A 22,294-nucleotide genomic window follows, 5' to 3' on the forward strand; every position below is an offset into this window, starting at 1 on the left:
CTGAATTTTCTGTCATTTTTCTAGGGAGTTAAAATTTTCTATTTCACCATGAGCTTGTGGTTTGGGTTTAACTTTTGAGGGGTTCATTCCCTTTGAGCTGAATAAAATTGTAAGTATAGGTAGGTTCTAGGGATAATTCTCACTCATTCTTTAGCAGAGGTGACACTCTTGCAAGGTGAACCAGCAATATGGCCTCATCCACTCACTCTCCTGGCTCAGCTCAAAAACGCTGTGTGCTTGATTATTTCATGTTATTATAGATCATTATGTTGTCTGTTCACCATCTTTTTTTTTTTTTTTCCTACCAGTTGTCCCTTCCAACCTGGTAAAGATGTTGATCGCATGCTGTTGCCTCCTCTGCCATGATGGTGGGCATGTGACTCAATCTGGGTTAATCAGGTTACTCCTCTCTGCTCTTGTGATTGGTCCAGAAGTGGGGACATGACCCAGACTTAGCCAACCACAGTCATCCTCACAAAGTGCTGAATTTGTTAGGGAAGAAGCCAGTCTCTTTGCAATAAGCTGTAAAGATGACAGAAGCTTTGATTTAATTTGCTGGGGGCTATTTTTGCCACCGGGTACAAAGAACTTGCCAAGTACAAAAAGAAATTAGAACCAAGAGATGGGTGGATGAAAGGAGGAAGAGAAAGAGAAGGATCACTGACAACAATGTCTGGGGACCTGACTCTAGCCATCTTTGAAAATTTGAAAAATTCTCTTTTTTTCTGTTTAAGCTAATTTGAATTAGGTTTCTATAAATTCTATCAAAAAGACTCCAGATAAACAAACAAACATGTTTTCTTTTTGTCTATAGAAGTACAGATGATATAAGCTTTACAAGATAGAGGTGCACGTATTTTTGAACAAATTAAAAATGGCATGTGCTTGATGCTATAAAACGTACACGATGTTACGTTACCATAATAGCAGCTTCTATAGCCTACACTCAGATGAATGTGAATTGAGGATCCAAGGACTCCTGAAGAATTCAACTAAATAACTAGTAGTTAATAACTAATTTCACATCCAACTGAGAAAAATTGGGAAAGTAAACAAACTGTGATTCAGAACTAAAAATAAGATTATACACAGCATAAAATTATCTAAGGGAGAGAAAGAAGATGTGACAGCAGCAGAAATCTTAAATCCAGTTTTACAGAAAACAAGGTAGGTAATTTCCTCATGTAGGAACTGGCATTGGTGGCTTTAGGAATATCCCTGTTCTGCAGGATGGGTACCGCTTCCTCTGAGAGACCCTCCTTCATGGCACCCGGTCCTTACCCTTTGACCAGCAGTTACCATGCCAAACTAGAATTGCAGGATTACTTCCTGATCCCCCAACTTGAAGATAAGCAGTTTGAGTGCAAGGGCTGTCTTGTTCATCGTTATATCCATCTTATCTAGCTGAGTGCTCAACATTTGCTCCGTTTACAAGGCATACTGAGCACAGGGACATGTCTGTTGATAATGTCACAGGGTTGACAGTGCAGAGCACCCGTGTTCCAGTAGCTTTGTCCTTTGGGGTCGGCTCTTGGTTTTTCTTTATCATCTACCATCCTCTTTATGTTGACTCTTATGCTATGATACTTACAATGTTTATTATATAAGTGACTCAGCCCAAGCCCAAGGATCAGAAGAAACACAATCATGCAGCAGGACCTGGATGAAAATTTCTTTATCTGACCGTGGCTTCTCTCCTCCCTAGATACATGTTAAACTGCTGATGTTAGATTTGGTTTTCAAATAGAGAGAAAGAATGTTCTAAACATGACAAGAATGGCCTGTTAGTTACTACAGCTTAATTTCACTTAGTACTCCTAATCTTCCTGTGAGTAGTATTATTTCCACTATAGAGATGATCAAATAAGACTGAAAATAACTTCTCCTAAAATAGAAACCTCATAGTGAATCAGGGTTTGAAACTAGTTCTAACTTCCCAAATCATGGCTTTTTGTACAACACTACTTAGAAGAGTAACTTTAATCCTAGGATTTTTCAAGCAAAGCTTAGAATAAACTAATTTATTTAGAATTACATATTCTTGACCGAAAAAAAAAATTAGTGTCTGAATCAATAAAGTTTAATTCAATTACACTTCATGTCTCAATTATCAGCAATAGAAAGGTTATGAGGAAAGCAGATTACCTGCAAATTTTATGTGGATAAAACTCATAAATAATATGTGAATAGCTAAAAGCTGCCAACACACTGCACTCTTGGCTATAAAAAGAGATTGGTTATAAGTGAGGTGTGATGATTACCATGTTAGGTCAACTTACTCCTCCAGAGTTTATGGCAAATAATTATTTACCAGATGGACTTTCCCCTAAGAAATTTCATTTACTTGACTTCCTCTTTACTTGCCTTCTTTCATCATAAGGTTGAGTCTATTTCAAAATAACTTCTGGGATACTATTTGGGAGAGAAATGTAGACTTACTTTATTCCAGAGGGAAAACAAAAGATTGTTCAAACATCGGCTTAATCCATAGAATGGAGTAGAAGCACTGTGTCTATTCTCCATGAGGAAGTCTGAAAGAGCAGAATAAATATTGTGTGGAAAATCCAGAAGGGACCTCTGTCACAGAGTCTAAATTATGAGGTGTTTTCAGGAAACATGCATTTTATCCCAGGTCAGGGCCAGCTGGGGTTGGAAAGGCAGTCTCAAATGATTTGACATTTCCCTGATACCTCCTAGAGGAAATATTCAGGTTCCTAGAGGGGAGTGTGTTTTGGGCTGACAGCTCATGTCTATTTTCAAAGCACCATTACCTATGGCAGGTGATGAAATACTCTGTAAGTTCTGACATGGTGAAGGTTGGAATAATTCAAAAGGGTCTTGCCCTCATAGGCTGCGATTACTGCATTCCCTATGAGTCTTTACAGACCCATACCTCATGTTGTATATACTCACACACGGAAGACCATTCACACCCACATGCATGTGCATATATACTTTTTCACACATACAGATACTGCTAATTTCTTAATTGCACCTTTAAAAAAAAAGTCTTCCGATTTTGGTGCTTTGTAATAGGGTAATATTGCAAAAATATTAGACTGCATGTTTTATTGCCCCTTAAATCTTGTTCCCTTGAAGTCTTCCACCGCCAAGGCTGAGCATGAATCAGATGATCCCTGGGAATGTGTAGGTTCAGATGTACGACCCAGAACAAAAAAATCAAAACTATGATTGCTAAGGATAGAATGCATATGCTGCCCCACCCCCAACCCATTTCCTATGTTGAAACCCTAATCCTTAATGTGGTGGTATTTGGAGAAGAGAAGAGGCCTTTGAGAGGCCTTGATGATGGAATCAGTGTCCTTATAAGAAGAATCATAAGAGAGTTTGCTTCGTCTCTCTCTCTGTGCCATATGAAGACACAATGAAACAATGGCTGTCTGCAAACCAGGAAGAGGGCTCTCACCAGGAACCAGATCAGCCATCACCATGCTATTGGACTTCCCAGCCTTCAGAGCTGCGTGAAATAAATATTTGTTGTCTTAGCCACCAATCAATGATAATTTGTTATAGCAGCCTGAGCTTACTAAATCAATGATGAGAGGGATGTCCTGGTTAAGGAGGAAGAGAAAATAGATTGTACCTACTGCCCTATGGGGTGGCAGAAGGAGAAAAGATGGGGGTAATGAAACAAATGGTAAAATCTGTTCTGAGTGACTGGTCTGGATTCAGGATATCACCAAATGTAGGTCACAGACCTCAGTGTAGCTTCAAGTTTGGCTAGTGAGACCCAATTTGGGAATCAGTCATCAAAGAAGATGTCCTAGGTCTCCAAGAATTTTGCTGCTCACAGCTGTTCATTTCAAAGGTGAACCCAATAGGATGTCCAACCACGACACACTCAAAGGCTAGGTTAGTCAGCCTATCGTGGACATCTGCCATGAAACCCAGGGCTTCTCCATCCCCAAACCACGAGGGCTGTAACTTGTCCCCTATATGCAAACACCATTTGCTGAAGGAACAGAGGAAAGGGTGGAGCAGTTTCATTAGGGAGTGAACTTGGAATCGACTGAAAAATTATCCCAAAGAAACTATGGAACCCAACGGAGCTGAAACATCTTTAATAGGCAAATTTAAAGTCAAAGCCTATTGCTTCCCACCCTTCACCCCCATCAGCTTCCCAGCAGGGCGAGAAGTTATGAAAAAGATTCTATCACTTGTAGAAAATAAAGAAGTTTCTTTTTCTTTGCTCATCTGGTATGTTAATTGTGACCCTCCCAACATAAGTCATACCTGCAGGACAGTTTTCAAATCGCTGCTAGGACAAATGTCATTTTCTGGGTCTGTCATTCTCTGGGGAATTCTCTGGGGAAAAGCATCACCAAGTAAACCTTATCACTGCACCCTGTGTCTTTCTCCTTTAGCTTCAACGGCCTTCCAAGTTTGGTTGGTACTTGTTCAGAAAATGAAAAATGCCTTTCGGCCTACGTTCCCCTGCACAGATGAAGATCCTAATTGTGCCATTACAAGCTGGTACATAAATCTGTGTCAAGTTTCTCATAATATTATATCTGCAAATGAGATCTTGAAGGTATTGTTCTCCCTTTCACCTAATGACAGAATAGAACGCTTCATTGAGAGATGGTAAAGAAGGATGACTGAGTTCAATTCAGCCTGAGCATCTGAGTTTGTATATTTTAGGGGAAATGGACTCAGTGAACAGACTAGCATTTTCAAACACACCAACAAGACTGGCTGAAACATCTGGAAAAATCCCTTTGAGATTGAAAACATGTGATACACAACAAAGGCAACAAGGCCATGTTTTTATAGTGTCTTCATTGCAGTGGAGAAACTGAGTTGCCAGCAATCCGCAGTCCTTCTTAATACCTGGTATTATTTGCCGAGCTATGGGGTAGGAGGAAGTCTGAACAATGAGAAAATATGATGTTAAATACATAATATACAGTCCTTACAAATTTAAGGGAGTCAGAAAAAATAATCAAAAAATCAGAAATAATTGGATTAGGAGTTAGTAGATTGCACCCAAATCTCACTTCTATTGTGGTCTTTTTTTTTTTTTTTTTCCTCTTGTAGAAGGATATTTACTAGAATTAATAAGAAGCCTGTATATTTACTAGCCTCTTTATTCCAGGTAGCTCAGAGCCTCCACAGACATTCTTTTATTATTTCTCACAACATCTTCTGTAAGATTTTCGGCAAGAGGATAGGTATTATCCTTGTTAAATCTGGTGCAGGAAAAGCAACTGTTTTCAAATGTAATTTACAAAAAGCACCTCTTAGGCTGAAATCTACATTGCTGTTAAGGAATTCTCTCTTGGGGATGTTTTTCTCCCTTTCCTCTTTAATTTAAAGTATAAGACTGTCATTTCTGTCATTAGTTATTGCAGTAACTTTTCCCTCTTCAGACCAAGGTCAAAAGTCCCCCGCTGTTAGTCTATCCATGAAAGTGCTTGAACATACACAGCCGCGTATCATGCATATTTATGCTGCAGAAGTAATAGAGTAAACATAAGAGGGATGAATTATTAAGGGCAAAGTAAGGCTGATGAAATGCTGTTAGTTTAGATATTTGACTGATTTGTACATTTATGAGCTGACATGAAGCAGTTGAAGGCAAAGGAAACAAACTCGGTCTTCCTGCTAAGCCAACTCCTTAAGAATGATAACTCTCCGGGATTGAGAATGGAGTAAAATCTATCTTCTATCATCTATCTATTTATCATCTGTCTGTCTATCTGCACATACGTGCATTTCTATAGTTACATATTAGTGAATTATTTCAAGAACTGCTCAAAAGCCTCTTCTCCATATTAATCAGGGTTCTTTAGGTCTTGTGGATTCTGGGGCTCCCACTGGCCCTTGGTTCTCCTGTAGATCTTTAGTTGCCTTGGACTTTTTTAAAATGAAGAGTTAGTATTTACTTCTAAGTACTTAATTATAAGAAATCCTGTCAGGAATGAAGGTCCATTTCCAGATCTTTGGTTCTGATGTGGGTGGGAAACTATCAGGCAATTTCCACATGGCCTTGTGGAGACAATTCTTCCATGATCAACAGCTCCAACTGTTCGGTCATCATGTGTTACAACAAAGCCTCAAGTCAACTCTACTGGGGACTAAAAGTCTGGTCAACAAGACTCAGTAGGTTCCACGAGAAAATAGTCCAGTCCTTGGATCTGCTACACCGGTTCTGCCCGTTTTTGCTGGGACTCCTCTCTGCTTCAGGTCGGCTGGACAGAGGTTGCTGATAGCTCCTGCCTGCTACAGCAGCTTCTTAGAACTGGTGCAAAGGTGGGGGTGGGGGTGGGGGGCAAAGCTGGAAAGACATATCAAGGGAAAGAGACAATTTTTTCTCATCTTCTTTGTAGGTGTTCTGTAGGTGCTGAAAGGAAATCGTGGGCTGGGGATGGGTAGATGAGAGGAGCCAGTTGAAAGGCAGGATTCTGAATTTTATGCTCAGGAAGAGAAGGCCAGGTTCTAATTTCCAGAGTCCTATTTGTGATGCTATCTCTTGCTTCTTTCTCTTTCCGTAATCGAAGAGGTTGTAAGTTATCAAAAAGAAAAGTAAAATCACAAACTAAAACACGCCACCGAACGTCATGATGTGGAAAAGGCTTTCCTCTTTAGTTTTGCATAAAGGGAATAAGAATCATTTAAAAACGATTGTTGATGTTATTGTCCTCCGAAGAGAGCCAAGGGGTCCTTCCATCACGCTCTTTGGGAAAATGACAGCAGGAACCAACAGCTTCTTGCTTGATGTGTTTTGACTCTTAAAATTATTTTTCCCACTGGCAGACTCGAGGCATCCAGAGCAGGAGACCCGTGTCCCCACCAAATAGCCACATTTCACAAGGTTGCATTTACATAGAAGATTGTCACATTGTCCAGGTAGCGCTTATCATTTAAGAAATAATTATTTCTTCCCTATTGCTTATAATAACTACTTTAAAGCTCAAAAGTGAAATCTATTTCCTTGCCTCAATTTTCTCTCCTCTGTCAGGTCTGCATTCTCTGTGGGGCTTCTAGCCACTGCTGTGTTGCTGGCGCAGATCTTTTCTTTCCCTGGGAGTGGAAAAAGGGGTCTTGAAACGTTTCCTTGGAGGGGGCGTGGGGGAGTATCACACCTTTTACCAGACAACCAGGTTTTCTCTTCTTTCTTTTGATTTAGGTTATTTTGTGTTATTAAACAGTCTTGTGCTGGCTTAGCAGTCATTTACATATTCATTCATATATTTATACACTTAAATATTGATCTGTGTGTTCCTGGTGGATTTTGATGGCTCTCCCGCGCCAGGCCGTGTGCAAAGTGTCTGAGATGATGCCGTGACTGTAGCAGACGCCGCACTTACCTTCATGGAGCTTTAGGCCCATTAGCTTCCATTAAATTGGGGAGAAAATTACACCCACAATTTATTTGTGTGGTTGGTTGTCCTCATTTCCATATAAAATGATAAGAATATTTTTTGCCAAAGAAGATAGCTGTGATAAGGAGCTTACCTTTGGATTCACTAATCTTGACAATAATCTACTAATTACTTTGTTCAGTTCTCCCACGGTGTAATGGGCTTTTAGAGATATTAGAGCAATTCTCAAAGGTGGGGGGGAGAAAAGCAGTCATGGTATATTTAGATTTTCAGAAGTCATGCAGAAGACTAGGAATTAATATACTATATTGATTTCTCAGTCAGCTCACCTGATTAAGGAAGAGAAGTTCTGTCGCTTCGTTATGTATCTTAAAGCTGGAACAGGCCTGGGTGATTTTTAAGCGTTGGGGGTAAAAAGTTAAGTTTTGTTAACAGCAATCTAAAATGCACCATTGCGGATCCCAGGGGCTGCTTGTCCTCCTCAAACACTTCCGATTGTGTGCGTCAAGTCAGGGCCACGCAGGATGGTGGCGGCCTCTGCTTCCCACGGGTGAGATTTGGTGAGCCTGAATTGACTTTGGTCTGTGGTCTTCCTGAATGCAAATTTTCTCTTGGACTCTGAACTGTGGACCAGCGAAAGGTTCCACTGCCAAGAGAGTGAAGGGCAAAAGGAGACAAGTGCTTTTTTGACCTCTTGCTTTAAAGCTGCTCACCCCTGTTTTATTGCACTTTCAACAGTGCATCAAAGCAGGAAACTTTAAAGTCTCAGTGAAGCGGGAGGAGACAGCTTTTCCAGGGACCAGGGTAGCTTTAATTAAAATTGGGTTGTATTGGGGGATGTTTTGCTTTGTGTTTGAACCAAAAAAGAGGTGAAGGAGAGAGAGAGGAAAGTGGAGCAGTTGATTATCTCCCTAATGGCAAAAAAAAAAAAGATCAATTAATTTACAATGAGAGGGAAGAAAAAGAACTACACCTACAGATTTACAGAATGTTCATTATCTATGGACTTTGGATATGAACCACCATCGGCCTCAGATCCAAGGCAGAGATCTGACAGTTCCAACCCTGAATTCAGGGGCCAGTTGATAAATTAAAAATCATTTTAAAATTTAATATTAAAATTGATAATTGCTCTGTGGGAAATAGATTTTTCTGAACTTACACCCTTTTCCTGCAGTGCTGAGCAAATGCAAGGCGATAAACTGTCCATTTGTCACAATGATAGATAGACAAATCCTACTTTTACCCTTGTTCCACAGTACTCATACATTTCAATTAAGGAGAATAAGTGCTACCATTTGTAACATGTGCTCATATTGTCTTATACAGCTTTTTAGGCCTTAGAGAAATCTCTGTAGGAATAGGAAAAAGTCTCCCAACATACCCATACAGCCATTGCAGTGTACTGCCCATCTCCTCCACGGACATGGAGAGGGAGCTAGAGAAGAAGGTTGGTGATCAAACATCACGGGGGACAGAAGGGTTTGAGGAACCTGATAGACATTGAGGGTGATCAGTGGAGGATGGGGGATTCTGATTAAACTGACTTAGCAGGATTCTTGCAAAATGGGAGAAGGCAGAAATGAACACGGAAGCTCACAAGTTAGGGTCTAATTGATGAGAGAGTTCAGAGGAATCTGGCTTACGTTTGCTCAAGGAGAGACTCTGTCAAGATCGCTAGAGTAGGGGAGGTGTTTTTCCCATTCCATCGATGTTAGGCTTGGTCGTATGACTTGCTTTATGCCGTTGGACTGTTAGAGGCTATGACCCTAGCAAAAGCCTTAAGTATGCTCGTGAGGTTGGGCTTGACCCCTTGGGCTCCTCTGCTCATCCCAAGGAGAGCAAGTTCTATGCTGTTGTTGCTTCTTCACCATGGGCCCCAGAATGAGACACACAGAGCAGACAGGCATCTGACCGGAGGCTTGTAGCTGGTCCCAGCTGACCGAGTCTGAAGCAGAACTGCCCCAGACAGCCCGCAGATCTGTGACTGAGAGGAGGAAGTACTTGCTGTTGTTGAAAGTCAGTAAGTTTGGAGGTTCATTTATTATGCAGCATTAATTACAGCCATAGTTGCCTAATATATCATTCCGCAAGGAGAGCCTCCTATGGCCTCAAGACGATGACGCATTGCAAACATTTATCACAATGGTAATGAATCTATATCTTGTTTACCACTCTGTCTTAGCACATGGCATACGTAAGTTCTTGTTAAGTGTGTGCTGAAGAATAAATGAAAGCTCTTCCAGGTCAAGTTTCTCTCTATTTCATATCATCCCTGACTGCCTTGCCTCATAGATAACGTAGTTAGTAAGCCATCTTGAAAGATGCGACTTTGTTTTCAGCTGTGTCTGTCCCCAAATATTTATGATCTTGAACAGGAGATGAGACGGATTAATAAGTACTGTGAGAAAGAAGTGTTTGGAGAGCACAAAGTTTGGGAACTGGACTCAGAGGGACAACAAGGTCATTAGGGGATAGGGAATGTAGAATGTTCCAGTAGACCCCAGGGAGGAAATGTTTGAATCACTTTAGAGATGTTGATACCAAATTTTGAAGCTAATAGGAATACTTGGGCATTTGCATTAAGCTCTTCACATTAAGTGTCTCATTTGAGACAGGTATTTTGATTACTCTTAGTTTATCAGTGCAGGAAGTAAGGTTCAGAGACATCAGGTAACTTGCCTGAGCTCACAGAGCTGGTGAGTGGTAGAGATGGGCTTATATAAAGGGCTGCTTAACCCCAACATCAACTTACAAATTCAACCGAAATACCATCAATATAGTTATTGATCCTGGACCACTGGCCCCAAGCTGCTGTTGTCCTTGATCCTTGATTTTATTTCTCTTATTTGGTTCATTATCTTCCTCCCTCTTTTCTTCAAATACATTCATTCATAACTATATTTGCGGTGGGAAGAGAAGCGCTCTTCCTCCGTGCCGTAGAGAGAAGAGAATATGCAGGAAGGGGGCCACTAATTAGCTGGTCCCAGCCCTTCCCTAGGCTAGCATGGTTTCTTTATTTTTAAGGCTTCAAGGCAGGGGCCAGACTGGGCAAAGAACAATGAGTAAGTCACGGAGGTGATGCTTTTAATGATACATTCCCTAATGAAATGGCACTCCATGGGTTCACTTATTAGTAACTTAGCTCAAACAGCCATGTCCTACTGTCAGCTTGCCATTGACGACTCAGTGTGACCTCAGAATTGTCAACTCCACCTGAAAAAGAGCAAATGTTGCAGAAAATACAGGAGCGGCAGCATAATTTGGAGTGGAAAGATTAGCAACAACTGGGAAGGCTCTTGAATCTCTGTATTTCTAGGTTGCTGTGAAATTATGCCAGAAGTGTAGCTATTTGAAGAACAGGCTAACCTTGCAGTATTTGGGATTGCAGCCGATTTGTAAACAATAGGATGACTTGATTGAATGTTTTTAGAGGTTGGATGACAGTGTTGGCGCTGGAGGAGTGACCAGCACAACTCCACTGTCAACTAATTATATAGCATGGCTCTTCCTTAGCCTTCCTAGGGCATTGGGGTTTTTAACTTTATGTTCAGAAAATGATTTATGGGGAAAATACTTCTGTAGAGGCCTTGCTTAATGATTGGGGGATTGTGAATGATACACGGATCTGAAAGTTCGTGAGACTTCCCCTTTATATCACCTCATTGATTCGAGTAACTCAATGTCCCTCACGTCAATTATTGAATTAAACCTTTTAATACTCATCTGCCAAATGGGAAACATGTATTTATTTACTCTTTATTTTACAGTGGGGCAAACGGGGCCATGATGGTATGACGTGTCTTCCTTGGGGGATGAACCAGATCTTACCCTCAGGCTTTGCATCCCTGGTCAAAGGCTACTCCCTAAATGGGGCATTCATACATGAAATGTCCATATTCAAGGCTCTATACACCCTCATTAACAATTCATGATTCCTTTGTGTTTGGTGCTTTCTTTGGGCAAAGCTAAGTGAGCATAGTTTCATTTTGTTTGTTTCTGAGATCTGATGTAAAACTAGAGATGTTCCAAGGTGAAATGAATTCCTGGGAATATTACTGCATGAAATCTAATGGTTTTCGTTCTCACAGGTGATGCAGTCAGGTTCGTTAGTGAGGAAGTCATGGAAAGGACAGAGCATCGGAGGCGTCCTCAGCAACGTGACTCAGAGCAGCTTCTATGCAGGTGTCACACGGATGGTGGACACCTGTTGCGGCCCGTCCCTTTTTCACGTTGTCTTCTCAGAGTTCCTCTTCACAGCTTTGCAGGTCCTGTGCTCTCACACGTCATGCTACCAGCTTCTCACTTTGTCTCCTTTGTCTCACTTTGTCTTTTCAGGGTGATCAGTTCCCTTTCTCTCAGCCTCTAGAACAGCTCTGTTCACCATCAGTCCCTGCGTCCTCCCTGCCTTCGGCTATCTAGTCACGAAGACTGGCAGTAATGAAAATGGGTTTCATTAAACAGGAATCCTACTTATTTTCTCAAACCACTATGCTAATAATCTCCCTTCTCAATATAAAGGCTTAAACATATACCAATATAACTAGTTTTTTTTTTTTTTTCCCCCAGCTATTTTTTGTCTGAAGAAGATTATTTCCTGGGGATAAAAATACCTCCATTCAAAATCCAGGACTTTGTTGTTAAAAATGAAGATCTAAAGTATATAGAACTCTTTTTTTTTTTTCCTCCAGAAGCGAATGGAGCTTGAAACTCCTACCTTTTAGTCATTTGGTTTTGAAAATGACCACAAAAGAGATATGAAGAGCTAAAACATTTCCTCACTAAAGCATGAATTTTGCAGGCCCTTATAAATAAATCAAGATGAATATTAGAATACAGATATAGTTTATAGGCATATGAATATGGATCATAGAAATATAATTTTCTTCCTGGAACAACTGAAACCTGTGTCAGGACAGACATTAGATCATATTGAAAGAATGGCAAGTCCACGGATACTGTGATGGCATTGTGTCTTTTTTAAAGAAAGCCACCCACACAAGACAGTGTCATCCTTCTCTGTTGACAGGCAGCTGGCGCCTGTACCATCTTGATTGGGGTGGAAGTTCTTTGGCCTCTACACCCTCTATCTAATGCCTGTGGTTTCTAGTCGAGTATATAACTTCCTATTTATCTGGAGGCTTGTTTTGAAATCGTCCTCCTTGTAGTTATCCTGACATTCTGTACTGTGGCCTCAATCTCCCCCCACCCCTTTTTTTTTCCCTTTCCCCTGTCATGAAGTTTGTGATCATCAGCAAGAAGTCAATTTTGACTCGTTCACTCTCTGGAGCTTTTAGAGCTCTTTGCAAATACCAGGAGCATGACCCTGGAAATTTCTTTTCCCCCAGAAAAGGAAAAAGCTCCACTTGTCAATCAGTCATCCTGAGCATAAATTCTTACAAAGGAACTCAGAGCGGCCCCTGTCTAAATCCATCAGGATGGCGGGGAGCGGGGGGGAGAGGGGGTCAAGTTACTAAATAAATGTGATCAGCTTTAAAGTCTAGCTTCAGGGTTACTGCTTACATGGCCGTTTAAACATAGCATAGATGCACAAAAAATACAAAAGAACGCCAACTCCTTTGTTACCGGACAAGTTTGAGGAGTAAGGCATTCTGATTAATGAAAATTCCGGTTAATTGAATGTTGACCTACTTATGGACAGAGCTTACCTAGGGCAGGGGCTTGGCCGAGGATCACAGAAAGATGCATGTCTCTTTTCGGGTGTGTGTAATTTAACAAGTCACCCCATACTGCTTTGTAACTTTCTCCGTACTTTTTTTTTTTTTTTTTTGGTAGCGACTTGTCCATATATTTCTCTCATCCAGGAGGTTACAAGCAATTTTAGAGTGGAAGTGTTTTTTTTTTTTTCCCACCTTTGTAAAACCTGTAAAAATATTTCACATTGTAGACATTCATTAAATATTTGCTGAGTTATATTGATTTTTTCCTCTCTAATATGCATTGAGATATATTGCTCTACCAAAGATAAATGCCCACTATGTACATCAATGCCTTAAGTAGAAAAAAAGGCCCAGAAAACATGAAGCTAGTATATACTTGGATGACTTCTATAAAACTTAAAAGCAAAACGTTTCCTTAAAACTTCACATGTTCATAAAATCCTGATATATACACACATTCTCTCGCACAAGCACACAACCTGTTTGAAATGTATTCTACCAGAAATATAAAAAGATACAAGTGGATCATAGAACAATGGAGAAAATACTAGACATAGGATTTAAAGAGACTGAACATGACTCAATGACAAGTACATATTGAACACCTCCTAGCTGTACAGTGATGTACTAGGTGCTCCGAGGAAGCCAAATATCAGGCCCTACTTTGTTTCATACACTGTTCTAGCTTCATAAATACATGGGAAATAACCAACGATAATCCTGGCTGCTTGTCCTCTGAGCTAGAGGGGAGCGCCCAACAATTAGCAATTAACATAGTAAGTGACATATATAGTGGCTGGAAGGGGATACATGCAATAGATGAAGGAGAAACTGATCATAAGTGAGAGGGCTAGGCAGCCAAGTAAGCAGGGAGATCAGAGTTGGTTTCTACAGAAAGGTAACATTTGAGTGAGGACTTAGAAGTTACCCAAGCAGATATTTGGGGAAGAGCATTCCAGGCAAAGGGATTGGTCAGTGCCAAGGGTGAGAGCACACTCACACTTGGTAGGTTGAGGGACAAGAGGCAGGTCAGGGTGTCTGGAGAGCAGCAGGTGGTGAAAGCAGGAGAGGTTCACAGGGTCGGGTGGTATAGTTTCTCCCAGGCCCTTGCATATGAAAACTGAGTCAAATGGAGATCCACAGCCCGGTGAGGAGCAGAGAAGCAATGTGATCGGATGTACATTTCAGAAGGCTCACGCTAGTGGTTGTGCTGAGGACAGGCTATGGAGGTACTAGAAGCAGGGAGACATAGTCAGCGATTGCTGTATGCTCCAGGGGCAACAGGAATATGTCTGATTCATTGTCCACTTCCCCTGTTTGACTGCAAGCTGTCTTAGCAAAGGCACATCTTGTCCAAGGTATCCTTTCCAACATAGGCTTTTCCATAAAGTAGGTGCTTAACATATTTATTCTGAATGAATGGATGTAACTTCAGTATATCACAGAAAATCGCCGAAATCCCTGCAAAACTTTAGGATACAGTGCTCCAGGCATGCAGAGGAGAACAAAATCATCTGTAACTCAGAAGGTTCCTAGTGGAGGAAACATTTCAGTAAGACTGGTGGTGATGGTAGTAGTAGTAGTAAGAATAGTAGCAGGTAGCATTTACTGAGAACACACTACATCTCAGGCTCTGTGCTAATGCTTTGCACACATCAGCAATTGCCAAGACCAGAGAAGGGGATCCCCTGCACAGGACATGCAAAGTTCAGGGTTTAAATAGGTGGCCAGCTAATCATTTTGCTTTGTCGAAAACCTTCTGTAGAATACATAATGGAAAATAAAGCTGGAAAGTGAGGTTGAGGCTAGATTGTGGAAGACCGAAAATTCACACATTACACAGGTGTTTTGGATATTACTCTGGTTTTTTGAGATTTATTTGTTTATTCAGCAGGGGAGTGATAGGTTTAAAGCTGAGCTTGGGAATGATTAATATAACTCCTAGATTACCTCTGGATCATTTAGCTAGAGAATAAAACTAGATGAGCAGTGGTTGCTAAGGTCAAAATTACAGCTTTATCATTTGGAAGCGCTGATGTGGAAAACAGAAAAATGACACACCCTGATCTTTGTACGAGCCTGTGCGGTTTGCAGAGCCCTTGTTCGTGCATTGTCCCACTTGATGGTCGCAGCGGCTCTGCTAGGTGGCATTGTTATCACATTTTACAAATTGAGATGATTTATGCCAAAGCAATCGGTGCACAGACTGGCCTATAGTAGATACTCAAGAAATGTTAGCTGAAGCGGAAGAATAAGGAAGTACGGGCTTAGAAAGCCTAAGCATATTGCCCAAGGTCATAGAGCTGAAAATAAATGACAGAGCCAAAACTTCAAGCCGGTTTGTCTAATTCTCTTTGCCCACTCCCTAACTGCTTCTCTGCCAACCACCAGAGAGCCTCAGGAGTTCTTGGAAAATGACAGGTAAAGAATCTAGCATAATATACCTAGTTAGCTCACCTAACGCAAACCCCAATACGGAGAATGTGATTTAGTATTTAATATAACATTTTATTTTAAGGGTTTCAGACATATACATATGCATTTATGTTATATGCATGCTTTTGTATGTTGTATTTTCATATGTTGGTATATTTGCATATACTTATGAAAGTGTGTGCATATGTATAGGTATATACAACTCTCTCTTTATATATATGTAAAATATTAGTTTGCTAGGCTTGTCATAACAAAAAACTATAGACTGTGTAGCTTAAACAATAGACATTTATTTTCTCACAGTTCTGGAAGCCAGGGGTCCAAGACTAAGGCATGGGCAGGTTGAATTTCTACCGAGGCCTCTCTCCTTAGCTTGCGGGCAGCTGTCTTTTCTCTGGGTCCTCGCAAGGTCTTATCTCTGTGTGTTTACATTTCTTGTGTCTCTCCACAGGTTTCCTTCTTCTTGTAGGGAAACGGGCTAGATTGGATTAGAACCAGTCCTAATGATCTCATTTTGACTTAATTACCTCTTTAAAGGACCTATCTCCAAATACAGTCATATTCTGAGGTACTGGAGGCTAGAACTCCCAACACATGAATTAGGAGGGACTATAACTCAGGCACAACATATTTATTATTATTAATTTATTTATTATTGATTTATTGTTTGCTCACAAGCCTTTTAGAATTAGTAATGTCTCTGATCTCCTCTTTCAAATTTCCAAAATGTGGCATTCGTTCATTAAGTATTTCCTGAGGAAAATTAAGGCCCTTGGCACAATGACATGGGCACAGTGTGGTTTATCAGTGGACAAGTCGTGGGCTTTGGACCCCTGTAACCCTGCTTTTAATTCCAATTCCATTGCCTTTTTTTTTTTTTTAAACCTGTGTGGCTGTGGGCTAGTTACTTAACCTTAGTTTCTTCATCCATAAATTGTGGGTCAGAGGGCCTTCTTAGCAGGTTTGGATGAAGATTAAAAATAATTTACGTAAACATGTCTAGCACAGGGCCTGCCTAGAGCATAGGAGCTCAGTAAATGTTAGCTCCCTTGTCCATCACCGCCCTGAGGGAGCTCACAGGGCCATGCTCCCTCAGACAGAGGGAGACAAGCACACAGATAATTCCACTGGAACTTGATACGTGCCACAAGGGCTATATATAACAAAAGACTGAGTGTGCTTGAATGTTTCTGGTATTAGCTTAACCAGGATATTTCTGTAATAAATGAAATAGGCACCTAGTTCATAATTCTGTTGAACTGTCATTAGCTAAGGTAAAAAAAAAAAAAAGAAAGAAAGGAAAGAAAAGAAAAATTAAAATAAAAAAAGGTTACATTATAACTAAACTATCAGGGTAAAGAAAAAATGAGTACTTGTAAGCCCCATTTATCCCACTGCACTAGGCAGCCTTGAAAACTTCCCTCAGTGGTCCCCACCTCTTGGTGCTCTCGGTCTTGGGTAATTCCTGCCTCCTTTGAACGTGGGCAGAATGCAGTGATTCCCTCTTACTGAACATAACGCGGCTAATGTGGTGGGATGGGACTTCTGAGGTGGAGGTACAGAAAGACTGTGGCTTTTGTCTTGACTATTCCCTGGGGTGTCTCTCCTCCTCACTCTCATCTCCCTCTCTCTGTTCTCTGTCTCTTTCTGTCATCACCACTTACCTTGGTGGGAGGACACCCAGGCAAGTCTGTGGAGAGGCCCATACGGGCGAGCTGATATGGAAGCTTCTCCATCCTGCCAGCAGCTACACGAGCAGGATCGGAAGGAGCTTCTTCTCTGCCACTTGAATCTTGACATGACTGCAACCCTGGTCAAAGGCTTGACTGCACCTTGAGCCAGAGGCCCTCAATTACGCCACACCTAGATTCCCAGCCCCCAAGAACTCTGAGACAATAACTGGTGCCTGAGTTAAGCTGCTATGTTTGGGGCTAATTTGCCACACGCAATAGATAAGTACTAATCCCAACCTGGAACAATTGTGTGTTTTTCTAAGCAGAGAGATATTTGCACTTCATCCAATTTGAATAGTTAACCATATAATGGAAATTTACATTTTATTTCTTTACTAGGGTCTTTGCACTCAGGTATTTTATATATATATATATATATATATATATATATATATATATATACCATTAGAAAAAGAAGAGGAAATCTAATCAAGGGAAGACTTTATATTAATTTTTCATTTTACTTAATAGGATCATTGGGTGAAATATTATTAGACTTAATAGAAGAAAAATAAGCAAAGACATTTTATTTTTACTCACTAGTAAAAGTATCAGGCATGGGGGCGCCTAGGTGGCACAGTGGCTTAGGAGTCTGACTCTGGGCTTCAGCTCAGGTGTGATCTCAGGGTTGTGAGACCTCAGGTTGCGCTCAGTGGGGAGTCTGCTTCAGATTCTCTCTCCCTCTCCCTATCCCCCTGCCCCTCCCCACTCACTCTCTCTCTCTCTCAAATGAATAAATAAACTGAAAAAAAAAAAGTTAGGCATGGCATGGCATTGCTAAAAAACACTTTGAGTACCACATAAATAAATCACAACACAATTTAGCATCAGGGCTCACAGATGGGATCTGTGCACAGAACTCTACTTAGAGTAGCAAGGTGTTGGAAGCAAGCATAGCAGTGGGATCTCAAGAAAAGTAGGAATCGTATAACTGAGAGCCAATATGCTTAATATTTACTCTACTAGATAAAAATGCAAAGATTTCATCTTCCACCTTTTAAAAGATAGGTGTAAAATACATAATAGCATCAACAAGTTATATTTATAGGGGACTTTCATGTCTGTTCTTCAGATCTTTCCTATTTGTTCTATGCTCATAGTTTAGTTATGAAATAAGTCAGGTTAATTTTTTTTTGCTCCATTTTACAGATGAAAAATAGAGATATGATTCCATCACGTTGGGGATGTATATTGATTAAACCATCTCCATTTCAACAATTTGAAAATTTTAGTTCATATGTCATAAGATAGGTGGCTATGTATCTATCTGTCTCTAGTCATCTATTCCTCTATCCATCCATCCATCTATCTGTCTATCCATCCATCCATCTAACCGTCTATCCATCCATCCATCCATCCATCCATCCATCCATCCATCTATCCATCCATCCATCTATCCGTCTATCCATCCATCCATCTAACCATCTATCCATCCATCCATCCATCTATCCATCTATCCATCCATCCATCCATCTATCCGTCTATCCATCCATCCATCTATCCATCTATCCATCCATCCATCTATCCGTCTATCCATCCATCCATCTATCCGTCTATCTATCCACCCACTCACGCATCTCTCCTCTGTACTTATCTAAAGGTCAGTTACCTAACAATTGCCACCTTCTGAAAGATAGTCATAAGCCAGGAGATAGGCAAAATTTTCTTGGCACTGGCTAAAATATGTGCCAAAGACACATGCACTAAACTCTAGGCTCTGAAATGATAATAATTCAAGAGATTTTCAGACTTTCTATGAAGACCCCATGGACACTTATTTTAAACAGTGCTAACAAGTTTGGTTTTGCTCCTTTGTTTCCAGAACCAGAGCAAACTGAGTGAGGAGACCAAGAAATGAGAGTGAGAAAGCCTGGCACTCGGACAGAATTATGTGACAGCAAGGAGGGATAAAGAAGAAATTAAAAAGGAACCATAAAATCTGAAAAAGCAGTTTGGGACACTTTTAAAGTTATGATAAACATTGTGACTTGTTTCAAAGTGCTCTGCACTAGTAAATGCTCATCATTATCAAAACCCGAATCATTAAAATGTTAAACGTTTAAGGAGACAAACTCATTGTAGCTGGCATATTCTGAACATTTACTTTGTAGCAAAAACCATGCTAGGTGCTTTACATACATTATCTCTAATCCTCTCAACCCTCGAGGTTTGGGAGATAGAAAAATGAGACTTCCAGAGTTTAAACCATTTCCTTAAGGTCATTCAGACAAGTGCTAGTAAGTGAGCCAGGATTCAAACTTAGATTTCTCTGATTGAAAACCCTCTGCGATTTGACACAACCTGAAAGATGCCAATCAAAAACAGTTTAAGATAAAAAAAAAAAGTGTCTTAATGCCTATATAGTTGGCTAATCTGGAAACTGAATCAATCTAGATCTATCCATAATTCCCCCAAAGTATCACAAAAGTGAAATGTTAATTTTGGTGTACTTTTTGGTGGGGAGAGAAATAGAGTTTCTGCTTGACATGAACAGGGTGGTTTGTTTTTTTTTGTTTTGTTTTGTTTTTGTTTTTTGTTTGTTTGTTTTTTAATTAGACTTGGGTAGCAGCGGAACAGGCTACTTTGTGAGGTAGCTGGTTTCCCATTTCTGAGAATCTTGTAGCCATCACTAACATTTTCCAGGGATGCTGAAGCTGTTATTTCTATACAGAGAAGGGAATAGATCGCCGAAGACCTGCTTCATTCCTAAGAATCCATGTCTCAAAAATCCTATTTCATCCTAATATGCAGTATTTCTAACAACTCATAAATGGGGAAGAAAGATTTGCTGCTAGATGAATTATCATTCTTTAGAGCACAAAAATAGTGAGTTCAACCCTCTTGGCAGTTGCATTTAGCTCACCAATTTTTTGTGCCTTTAATTCTTTGGTGTCAAATGGATCACTGCATGTTCAATGCTTAATTACTGAATCTTCATCATCCCCAAATACTTCTGTGCTTAATATTTATTAAAACCCTTTTTTCAGCGAGACAAACCTCATCTACCATCTGAAATCTAATTTTCTTGACATTTTGTAGATAGTCGTTATGAACTAATAATATACAGTACTGTTTGAAATCATCATTCCTTATGTTATACTATGAAATTAATTTTTCCCTTTTGATTTTTAATACATTTCTCTTGTTCTATTCAAAGACTGGTAGGGTGCCCTCTTAGTGATAATTTTGACCAGTCATTTTAAACTGCTATTCAAAACAGACTGAATAGTGTTTCACATGAGCATTTTTATTAAATTTCCCATGATGTTACTTATGATTAAAAAATAACTACTGTGGCAAAAAAAAAAAAAGAAAAGAAAAGAAAAAGAAAAAAGAAAAAGAAAATAAAGCCAAAGGAATATATAATCAAACATTTTATATCTTACTCAGAACAGATGAAATAAATCTAAATCCACTTATGTAAGTAAAGATAAATATTTGTAAGATGAGTTTCATTGATTAATACATTTAGCCATTCATTTCAGGCTTGGCTTATCCATTATGCTCAGTAGGGAGAGTGTAGGGGAGCCACAGCTCTCTCAGGGGCACACAAAACTGTATTCGTTTAAAGTCAGAAAGTAAAAAATGAACTTTTAGGTAAAAGGAAATGTTTTAATAGATAATATTAATATATTCATCTTTATACCCATGTGATTATAAAATAGAATAAAAAAAAAAAACTTTGTAAGTGGAAAAAGTGGCCCAAGAAGGCAAAAAATGCCCAGGGTCCATGCAAGATATGGGCATGATTCACTGGTCCAGATTCACTCACTCGAATAGGGTTTACTGAGCTCCCTGCTACTTGTCAGGGACCACACTAGAACTGATATATGTGTGGGGTGGGGAGAAAGTGGGGTGAAATGGTAGATTGGATGAAATGAAGAGGACCCAGCTTTTGTCTTCAAGAAACACATGAATTCCCAATGAGTGAAGAAAGTATGTGAATTGCTCTCTTCTTCTCCCTCTGCCTACCCTTCACCCCTCAAGTGGGTGCTCTTGCTCTCAAAAAAAAATGTGTGTGTGTGTGTGTGAATGGCTCATCAAAATGCAATGTGGGAAGTGGTGTTATAGATACAGACAAAGTACAAGGGCACCACTGAGAAGGCAGTAGCCAGCTCTGCCTTGTGGGCATGGTAGAGGGCAAGTTTCATATAGCATGTGGTAGTTACACCGAGGCTTAAGAAGTGAGCTGGCTTAATAAGGGGGGAATGTGGGGGCGATGTTCTTGACAAATGGATGGCATGTGCAAAGACCCTGGAGTGTGATAGACTCTGGTATTTTCCAGAAACTGCAGATAGTACCTTATTCCTGCACAGAGTATATTCATGTACACGGGGCACGGGGAGGTTGTAGGAAAGGTAGGTAGGGTGCCATCCTGGCCTTGCCAATGAGATTACATTGCATTTTATAGCACAGGGTCTATGTTTCTTCTCCTTGGCATTAAATACTTTTACCATTTGGCTCCCAGTGACAGTACCACCTCCTGAGACACTCTAAGAAAATGCTCTAATGCCAACCATCCAAGTAGACTTGCTTTCCTACTTCTACTCCTTGACACCTGTTCTCACACTATCAGCAAAGTACTCCGTCCATCTCTGACATCGTGGACTTCTGCCCGGAAGCCCGCTCTGCCCCACGCAGCACACTCACCAGGCCAACACTGAGAAAGATCTTTGGGATTATCTAGTCATTCACCTTCATTTTGCTGATAAAACTGAGGCCCAGAGAAATCAAGCGACTTGTACGCATTCCCGCAGGAAGCAAAATGAAGTGAAATTCGTCTGACTTTCGGTGGTACCAATTTCTGGAGCAACTATCTTCACCATACATTTGGTAATTAACCGTGTGCCATTTGACAGAGCTGGTGTCATCTTCAGTGTTTTGATTTTACCATTTGATTTGTTAATACTTTGTTATATATTCCCATCTAAATGCTATTCCCCTGTGGCCTGGAACTGCCTCTTCTCGTGATTTCTCTCAGGACGTAAAGCAGTAAGCCCTTAAAGAGTTAACCCTCTGATTTAGGTTTCTCATCATCATGATTTGCCTGTATTGAAGAGATTATTAAATCTATGGCAAGAAAGAAAGAAAAAAACCC

This window comes from Martes martes (assembly GCF_963455335.1).
Source record: "Martes martes genome assembly, chromosome: 4".
Taxonomy (NCBI): domain Eukaryota; kingdom Metazoa; phylum Chordata; class Mammalia; order Carnivora; family Mustelidae; genus Martes; species Martes martes.